General features: G+C 37.2%; 1 long non-coding RNA gene across 2 annotated transcripts; it reads left to right on the top strand.

The window, feature by feature from the left end:
* The first annotated feature begins 5,712 nt into the window (after positions 1-5,712).
* Positions 5,713-9,680, top strand: LOC126822560 (uncharacterized). Of its 2 annotated transcripts, XR_007680873.2 has the most exons (6): positions 5,713-5,858; positions 6,242-6,400; positions 7,958-8,005; positions 8,521-8,545; positions 8,876-9,034; positions 9,304-9,680. It is a non-coding gene; the product is annotated as an uncharacterized LOC126822560 (long non-coding RNA). The 2 variants fall into 2 exon arrangements; XR_007680872.2 differs by lacking the exon at positions 8,521-8,545 and having other exon boundaries at positions 9,304-9,678.
* Positions 9,681-10,415: the final 735 nt, after the last annotated feature.

Below are 10,415 nucleotides of genomic sequence, written 5' to 3'. Positions count from 1 at the left end.
TGATGACGAATTAGGATTCAATAAAAAAAACAACATAGATATGGCCCATGAAGAGAGAAATTTCACAATAAAAAAAATTAAGAGTGTTGGATATTGAACTGACAATGCAATCAAATGGATTTTCGGAAATGGCATTCTTATATAAATTTCATGGGCGTCAACATCTTGTTTTAGGACTAGTTACCTCCCTTAGACTTTGTTTATGATAATGTAAAAGACCGGATAATCTAGCCTATGACCGATTATTCTCAAATGTTGACAACGCAACCACACTAATATTCGTAGAATATAGAATATTTTTTTCTAGATGATAGAGACTAATAATATGCCAACATTGAAATGTGTGCATAAATATGGTATATACTTAACTACACCAATATTATACCTATGTCATAGAATTTGTTACACACATTACAAATATAATCTTAATAGAGATCTTTGCTATGGTTGATCTATCAATAAAAATTGGAAGATTTGTAAGGAACGCAAAAGTTTATTGTTTACTGGCTGCAGCAGGGAGCAATAACAGGAACACAGATGATTTTCAACTCACTGATACAACTCAGTTTAGACTTTAAGCCAAAGAGCTGTTATATAATACTGTGACAGGATATCTGCTCTAAACTAACTAGTCATCAAAGAATTGACTGTCAAAAGTTCAGACAGAAAGTATTTTAGGCCTACAATGCTTGTAAAGCTTTGGCCTACATTCTGATGATATTTGTGCTACCATAGATACATATATATTTATATCATTACATTATGTGACAAGTAGTAGTGTTTGGCAAGTAGTAGTGTTGTCTAACTTTCATTATAAAGCCCATATAAATCTTTTTAGAACTTCTTTGTCATTACTGCCACCAAGGGTGCTCAAATATACATGTAGGATCTGTAAAAAAAAATAAATAAATAAAAAGCAACTTTATACTCCCCAAAAAAAACGTAATTGGGTTAAACGGCCTACTGTTCAGCTCCAACTGGGCTGACAGCCAACCTACTGTGGATCTGTAATGAAATGGGGTTCAACATCATACTATGCTGCTCAAACAGGGCTAAAGAAGTTGGACAAATGCTTGAAAGTGTGCTGTGATGGAAATTTTGACTGGCCGTGTGTACAAAAGAGCTTGGTTTTTTGTCCTATCCGAACAACTGTACATTAGCCCTTACCAGCCCCTCTGTCTTGCACCAGTTAAAAGAGGAACCATGCCAGAAAATCCTGATGAACTTTCTTGGCCACCACAAGAAAAAATAAGCTGGGGAGTAGGACTGAAACCTTTATGTACAAGTATGTACGGGCAAACTTGTTATCTAATGTTATATCATTTAAATAGGCCTATGTATATAAGCTTAAAGTCTTGATTATCCATTTTTCAATTAAATTAAATCATTAACATTAACCGCCAGTGTTTGAATATGTGAACATCTCGAGCACCCGATGGCATTGAGACTTGATTATAGACTTAGCAAGTTAATACATTAAAATGTCTTATAAAAAAATTTAACATTTACAGTCTCAAGAAATACCTACTTAACCTACATACAATATGTAGATTTAGCTCTTGCATTATGCATTATTAAATTTGCAAAAATATCAGTACAATAACAAAAAAAACCAACCTGAAACACCCATAAAAATGTTTAGAAAATACTACATGTACTTATATTATAATTAGCACAGCCTGAATTTTAACAGTCTACATCATTAATAAATTCGTTATGTGTTTGATAATTTTTTAATCCAGATTTTTTAAAAACAATTTTGGAACCAGTATTACTTTCGATAACTTAAAGCAATGTTGATTTTGTTTATGAATAGTATGGTTTACGGACAATGTAACTGCATCGTGTTAAAAACAAATACTGACTCTCTGATATACAAAGTTGCGTGCAAACTTTTTCCACGGCCAGATTATTTTTTTATCAACATTAGATCTATCGGTATACTGTCAACGGACGTTCGCATAAAAAGTGCACTTACCTTCAACTTTACTTTGCTGAATCCAAAATCGTCTGTGTATGTGTGGAATAGCTTTATTTAACTTTAAATCACGGCATCATTTCTTCTTTGGGAAAAATAATAAGTTATGCCGCCATTTTAAATCCCAGAATTCCGTACGTTCCGGTCAAACGAACAAACAAAAAATATTTAATAAATAATAAAAGCAATTTAGATAAATAACAACAATAACCGTAACCTATAAAAAAATATTGTAATGTGAATAGAAATAATATGATATAAACCGATTTAAACACAATCATCAACCGTGAACAGATCGTGACCTTGACCTTGCCCGAGACGATAAAAATATATTTGTACATCTATCTCTAAAAATGGCGACTGTTCGTTTGAAAGGCCTGTAATATTTCTGATAATGAATCTATTCATATAATTTGTTTGTATACGCTCTACTATATTTTATATGAGGTTACATAATCACGTCATATTAAAAGAATAATCAAATCGGGGAATTTTAATTTTCAGAGATAGGTCTTTTATCGAGAGACGATAAATATATGGTCGTCCGCTTGCCAGCCTATCTTTTATAGTCCCATTGGTGCAGAAAAGTAGGAAAATTAAATAAAATTAAATGAGATTAAACATCCTACTGTTTTGCTCTGAGTGAGCTAATGAAGACAGGCATACACTATATACAGTGTACTATGACGGAAACTTTGCACGGATAGTGGCACTATGGCCTACTCTGATATTGAATTACAACTGTCGGAGTGTCTTTTACGTGCATGCCAATATGTACATGAGGACTTGATTTTTTGTATGACCCAAACACCTATACCTTATCCCTTGCCAGATCCTCCGCCCTGCCACAGTCCATAGAAAATTTTCGTCATAGCACTCTGCATTGCGTATGACTATCTTCAATAGTCCGATTGGTGCAGAAAAGTATGAAAATGAATTTTAAATGGGGTTTGAAAATCCTACTATTTTGTTCCAAGTGGGCTAATGAAGAAGGGCATATGCTATAATGGTTAAAATGTTGTGATTTCGGGTTAAAATGCCGTGATGTTGGGTTATCGGTTTACGAAGGGTGATATCAGTCACCATATCTACTGGGTTTCTTTAATACTCATATTTATAGTATTTTATAGAGTCAGACTAGTGGACTAGTGAATGCACGGATTAGTGCACCCACGGACTAGTGAACCCACAAACTAGTAATTGGTAATGATGGAAAAGTGTGTAAAGACCTGTTTTACAGGTTGGCGTGCACTTAGAACTATTGGTAATGACTATATGCGGAAATGCTGCTCTCCAGGCAAAATGTCTTTCCTAGCACATCGTCATTAGTAAGTGCGGTAATGCTGCTGTCCAGGCAAAATTTCTGTCATAGCACATCTTCATTACTAATTTTGATAAAGCCACGGTGGCTAAGTGCGTAAGATGCTGGCTCGGTAATCCGGAGGGCACGTGTTCGATGCCTGCATTGGTGGAGGAAGTTCATCAGGATTTTCCGACATGGTTTCCCCTTGTCAGAGGTGCAGGAACAAGGACAGTAGTCTAGTCACTCAGATGGGACAAAAAACCGAGGTACCATGTATACATTGTCTTGCACGAAAAGATCCCTTGGCAGTTGGATTCGATATTAGTAGGCCATAGTGCCGCTGCTGGGGCAAAATTTCCCTCATAGCACATTGTATGGTATGTACCTGTCTTCATCAGGACAAACCTACATGAGAAAAAACCTACATTTCACAAACTTAGTAATTAGTAACGGGGGGGTTGGATGGCTGAATGGTTAGTGTGCGGGCGCTGTATCATAAAGTCTGTCATTGAGTTGACTGGCGTGGTTTCGGATCCCCGGTTGAACGTGACAAGGAATAGGGTCGCCTGTCCAACCTCCGGTTTTCTCCCACTGCTAAAGACCCCTACGCGCAAGCGAATTATGTAAATAAAAATTAAACCATATGTTAGTCCCGAAATGACCTAGTTTGTGTCGAGTAGACGTTAAACCCCATTTCTCTCTCTCTCTCTCTAGTAATTAGTAACACACTGGCTAGCAAATGAGGGGTTCAATTTCCGTGTTGGTCGAGAAAAATGAAATGAAATCGGGTTTAACGTCCTACTGTTCTGCTCCTAAACTGAGCTAATGAAGACGAGCATACGCCATACAGTATGCTATGAAGGAAATTTTGCCCAGGCAGCGGCGCTAAGGCCTACTCTTATATCAAGTTCCAACTACCAAGGGATCTTTCATGTGCACTCCTGTGTGTACACGTGACCTCAGTTTTTCATCCCTGACTAGACAGCTGTTCTTGTCAGGCCCACCGTCCTGTATCACTGACAAGGGGAAAACACGCAGGAAAATCTGGATGAACTTTCTCAGCCAATGCAGGGATCGAACACCCGACCTCCAGGCTAGCGAGTCAGCGTCTTACCCACTTAGCCAACGTGATCCCCATGTTGGTCGAGAAAGTTCCCTTTGTTAGTAGTGGTGTAGGACAGAGGACCTAAAAAAAACAGTGTCTAGTCCATCACGTGGGTGTGCACGTAAAAGAACCCTTGACATTTGGAATTTGAAATGAGAGTAGATCATTCATTCATTCAGTTTCTCTTTGTGTGACACCTACAGACCGCAACTACTAAAGGAGCTAGATCTCTATTCTTGGGCACTTAGAAATGGATACAAAATGTAATGAAATGAAATGGGGATTAACGTCCAACTGTTCTGCTCCGAACTGGGCTAATGAAGATGGCCATACACCATACAGTGTGTTATGAGGGAAATTTTGCCCTGACAGTGGCACGACGGCCTACTCTTATATCGAATTCCAACTGTCAAGGGATCTTTTACATGCATGCCAATGTGTACACGGGACCTCGGTTTTTTATCCCATCTGAACAACTAGACAGCTGTCCTTGTCAGACTCTCCGTCCTGCATCACTGACAAGGGGAAACCACGCCGGAAATCTGGATGAACTTTCTCGGCCAATGCAGGGATCGAACACCCGACCTCCAGGCTAGCGAGCCAGGGTCTTACCCATTTTAATGACTAGACAGCTGTCTTGTCAGGCCCTTAATTGTTAGTATCATGACATTAAACTGACATTTGTTTTACGTTTTACAACTAATATCAGGTTTATGTTAGAAAACTAACGTTAGATTTATGTTAGAAAACTAAAGTTAGATTTATGTTATAAAATTAACATTAGATTTACGTTAGAAAACTAACGTTAAATTAACGGTTAAAATTATGACATAAAACTAACACTAACGTTAGATTTACGTCAGAAAACTAACGTTAGATTTACGTCAGAAAACTAACGTTAGATTTACGTCAGAAAACTAACGTTAGATTTACGTCAGAAAACTAACCATAAACTAACGGTTAGAAACCTGATGTAAAATTTACGTTAGATTAACGTTAGAATTATAACCAATAATACATATATAATTATTATGTCTGAATTCCGACTATATATCAATTGTTAGAATGTGCACACACTTGTAATGTTATTTAATCAAGAAGTATTCAAAGGGAAAAAAATTGGTTAGTAATCCGTCATAAAGTTTACGTTACATTTAGTTCATTTTCTGACGTAAAAGTAACCATAACCATTATGACGTAAAAGTAACGTAAATTTAACCAAAGAATTTTACCATTATTGGACGCTAACCAAAATCTAACCATAATGACGTAAACTTTACGTAAATCTAACCATCAATGTTAACTGGGTAGTCAATATCATTTTTATTTTATGTCCCTTCACGGTCTCCGTAATAAAATGGCTATCTATACGAGACGGTAAACTACATGCTACACCTATATGCGTTGTTATTCGTTTTACCAAAGACCAGCTGCTGGTCAAGAAGTTGACATCACAGGCATGGCTTCCAAAGGTAAGGTTTCATTTGGACCTCATGTCGTACATCAGTTTAAGCGGAGTGAGTGCGAGGCGGTTTAATTAGGGTCTGTTTGTCTGACGTTTGAAACACAACATACGAGGGCTGTCCTCACTATGAACGAATCACCCAACTGTAACCGACCTGCACATAATGCTAGATAAGTATTTCAGCATGTTAAGGATCTCAGCATGTGCATAACATGCGATACAAGAATTCCACGTGCTATAATTTCCTGTATAATATAGATGTCAAACAGGTTTATCCTCTCATTTGCTTTATCATGTAGTACAGTTAAACAGTGGTGTGCTGAAATAACAAGGGGCAGATCAGTGTATATTGAATTGTAATTTTGAGTCTTTAATATTTTGTTTTGTCAGTGTATATTATTGAATTAGAAGATGGTAAAGATAACTCTAATAAAGACAAGGAAGGTGATTTGTGTAAGAACAGGTGTAAGAACAGGTGCAGGTGTAAGAACAGGTGCAGGTGTATGAACATGTGTAAGACGAGATGCAAGTATATGTACATTTGTATGTGTAAGTATAAGTTATGTTTTAGTGGGTTCGTTGGTTGTGTGGTCTAAAATCTTGGATTATATGTTTAAACGTTCGTCTACAGAGCTCTCACGTAGTGGAGGCTTAGGGGGCACATGCCCGGGGCCGACACTTTTTGTGGGGGGGGGGGGCAACTTATCTAAGTCCATACCAGAAATATTCAATGGAGCCTGAAATAGCAAATCACCAGCCTTCACTTCCCCTAAACCTCAGTAAACCAGTTTATATTTCAGTAAATAGAGAGGGTAGAATTGTAATATTTACATGATATATTATAGGGTTTTTCGATCGTATGGAGAGTTGAAGGGTAAATAAACATAAAAAGTTTACACATAAGTTGATTTAATAAATAGTTATTTAGATAAAGTGTTAAAAGTATAAACAAAATGTATTTTGAAATGTCTTTAATCATAGAAAAATCAACTGAGAGTAGGAACTGGACAATCAGTTACAGTATGCATCAGGGGGTGGGGTGGGTGGGGGTATCAATGAAATTTTTACCCTAAGCTTGTGAGGGCCCTGTTCGTCCATATGCTGGGTTAGGCTGCCGAGTGGCCGGAATGTTAGCATTGGGTGCCCGAGTTGCCTAAATGCTAGGATTCCGTGTTTTAGGTTTTCGAGTGCTTTAAAAGCTAGGATTTCATGAATCAAGGGGTCCATGTGGGTGATCGATGGTGTTGTGTGTGTTTGAGTACAGCATTGATCATTGAGAGAAGTTATCTACTGTAGAGATAACCAGCAATTCACAAATTTCTTATTCTGTATTACGTTTTCTCCGAGTATATTGTAATCCACCGAAAAGCACCTGATGTGAAAAGTATAGAGACCCCGACTTGATGATCAGGAATCACCCGCTATCAATTATTGCCACTACCGGAAGTCTATTTACAATACCATTTAAAGACATGCCTTGTGAGCACTTCCTTCCATTCGTGATATTTAAATACTAATTGTCATTGAAATTTATACACCAACATTTCATATTATGTCGTCACCCATGGATCCCTCAGTCTGCCAACAAATGACTCGGTAACGTAATAGGGGCTACATTTTCTAATATTTTACATCAGTAGGTCTTGTAACTGAGTCAAGTGGCGTGGTTCCGATCCACGCTTGTACGTGGCAAGGCATTGGGTCGCCTGTCCAACCTCGTGAGTCAAGTGGCGTGGTTCCGATCCACGCTTGTACGTGGCAAGGCGTTGAATCGCCTGTCCAACCTCGTGGGTTTTTTTCTTATTCCCCCGCTACAGACCCCCCCCCCCCCTACACACACCCAATGCTAAAGACCTCTACGCGCAAGCTAATTAATGAAATAAAATCGAACCATATGTTAGTCTCGAGAAAACCCACGAGGTTGAACAGGCGACCCTGCTCCTTGCCACGTACAACCGGGGATTCGAAACCACGCCAGTTGACTCAATGACAGGTTGTGTGATACAGCACGCACGTGCTAACCATTCGGCCATCCACCCCCCCCCCCAATTAAAAGAACGTTGTATGAGTTATTAATTTGATAATGGAATTCCTGATTAATTTCAGTTCGGTTGTTATATGTGCTGACATATCTTCTCACCGTGTATGCCTTGGGTAAGTTTCTTCATGGCGTGTACATGATTTCTGTCGGGGGGGGGGGGGGAGTACGCGGGGAGAGGCTAGATTCTTTATGCTTGTATCAAAACGAATTTCCGAGAGAAAAAAAACCCACGACAAAGTGGACCAATACAAGAAGTGCAATGTGTTACATGTTCTTTCAGCGAGGGGTCACGGTGGCTAAGTGGGTAAGACGCTGGCTCGCTAGTCTGGAGGTCCGGTGCATTGGCCGAGAAAGTTCAGTGATGCAGGACAGAGGGCCTGACAAGAACAGCTGTCTAGTCGTTCGGATGGGACGAAAAACCGAGGTCCCGTGTACACATTGGCGTGCATGTAAAAGGTTCCTTGACAGTTGAAATTCGATATAAGAGTAGGCCGTAGTACCGCTGTCCGGGCAAAATTTACCTCATAGCACACTGTATGGCGTATGCCCGTCTTCATTACCCCAGTTCGGAGCAGAATAGTAGGACGTTAAACCCCATTTCATTTTATTTCATATCATTTTCTTTCAGCGTCAACGTCTTTCCAGTCCGTATGGTATGCTTTAAACTATTTTCGTTTCGTTTCTACTTTATGGCGAGGGGCGTGGCCGGGTTTTTTGGGACAGGGGGGGGGGGTATTTTGGGACTGAATCAAACTTATTTCTCGGATTCGGGTTTGCCTCTGAAATTATCTGACGTATGTTAGCCTATCACGTAAATATGTTACCTTTCGCAGCTCTCTGGTTAGTTCCGGATAAGTGAATCAATCCAGGAAGGGTTGAGTTCAATTTTAGTAGAAAAAGAAATTCACGAAGTTCTCCGGAAAACTAGACTCGGCATAGAAATTGATGATCATTTATTTGCTTATTTTTGTTCCTTCTTCTAGTTTTATTCAGGCTTTCAATTTGTCCTGTTTTTCTGATCGTACATGTCTGGATGTGTATGTTCCTAATTCATGTAAGTTGTCGAAAAAGGAATACAAGTTACCAAGAACACATTGTAACTTCTCTGCTAATAATTAGTCTTGTTGGACTGATGATAGTTGGTGAGTCTTGAAATTCAAACCTGACAATTTTATACACGATGCACTCAATCTGATTAAAATACAGATCTATATTCGTTTTTTTATAATGTGTAATTTCGGATAACTACTTCTGGAGTTAGCTCCCTTGATTATGGTAATCCATTTCATTACATGATATCATTTGATATATTTAGTGTAAATTTATTGTCTCTTTGATTAATCAGCTATATTTATTTGACTAATCAGCTATATTTATTTGATTAATCATCTATATTTATTTGTTTTTGTAGGTTTCCTGTTGATTTTCGGACTGCCTGATCCCATACTCGAATCTCGAGATGCACAGACCTTGTGTTACATAAAAAATGCGTTCTATTTCTACTTGGTCATATTAATTGGTATTGACTCCGTATTGGCAGTTATCCTCATCCTCCGGAAAAGGGGTCTACTGTGTAATACTATCACCGAAAAAAAACTTGTGTTGAAACAACACAAACTTGTGTTAAATGTTGAAACAACACAAAACTTGTGTTAAAATTTATCAAACAACACAAACTTGTGTGAAAATCTACACATTACTTGTGTTGAAATTTCTGAAACTTGTGTTGAAATTTCTGAAACTTGTGTTGAAATTTCTGAAACTTGTGTTGAAATTTCTGAAACTTGTGTTGTGTTATACAATGAAAAAATACCCCCCACCCACCCACCCACCCATTCCCAATTATTAAATAAAAAGTAGCTATTTAAATTGAAAAAAAAAAATAAGCACTGAGACATTTGAAATATTAATAAACAAAGTTAATTCCAATACTAATAAAATTCTATTCAATAATAACAATATTCCCAACCCCCCATCCCCAAATAAAAATAATAGCTATTTAATTTTTTTTATTTTACAATTAACCTTAAAAAGAACTGAGAATATAATACATATGTACACAATATTCCTACCCCATGCTCCCAAAACATACATTTTAAATATATCTAAATTTAATATCAACCAAATCAAGCACTAAAGACATTAATTATGCACTAAATTTAAATACTTTTAAGAACAAATATTCCCTTTAACAGATTAGGAATTCAAAATTTTCTACAGTACATAAAATGAAACTACTAGATAAGATACAGGATAAATAATTATAGATAGATAAAATAAATATAGTATAAAAATCAAATAAAATGGAGAAATTTAAAATTTGTAAAACAAAAATTGATGAATAAAACCATTTTATATAAAAGAGGCATAAACATTCGAAATATTAACTAAATGTTTAAAAATAAAGGTTGATTTCATCCTACAATAATACATTTTTATAATTATCGACTGTTACTATTAATTATTGATGACACCTCTATAATATTTCAAGTTTTCAGGCCAAATTCTTAGTGTTTAGGATTA

The sequence above is a fragment of the Patella vulgata genome, chromosome 5, assembly GCF_932274485.2.
Source record: "Patella vulgata chromosome 5, xgPatVulg1.2, whole genome shotgun sequence".
In the NCBI taxonomy this organism is placed as follows: Eukaryota; Metazoa; Mollusca; class Gastropoda; family Patellidae; genus Patella; species Patella vulgata.
Note: the sequence above shows the minus strand (reverse complement) of the source record. Positions and strands in the feature narration are given on the sequence as shown.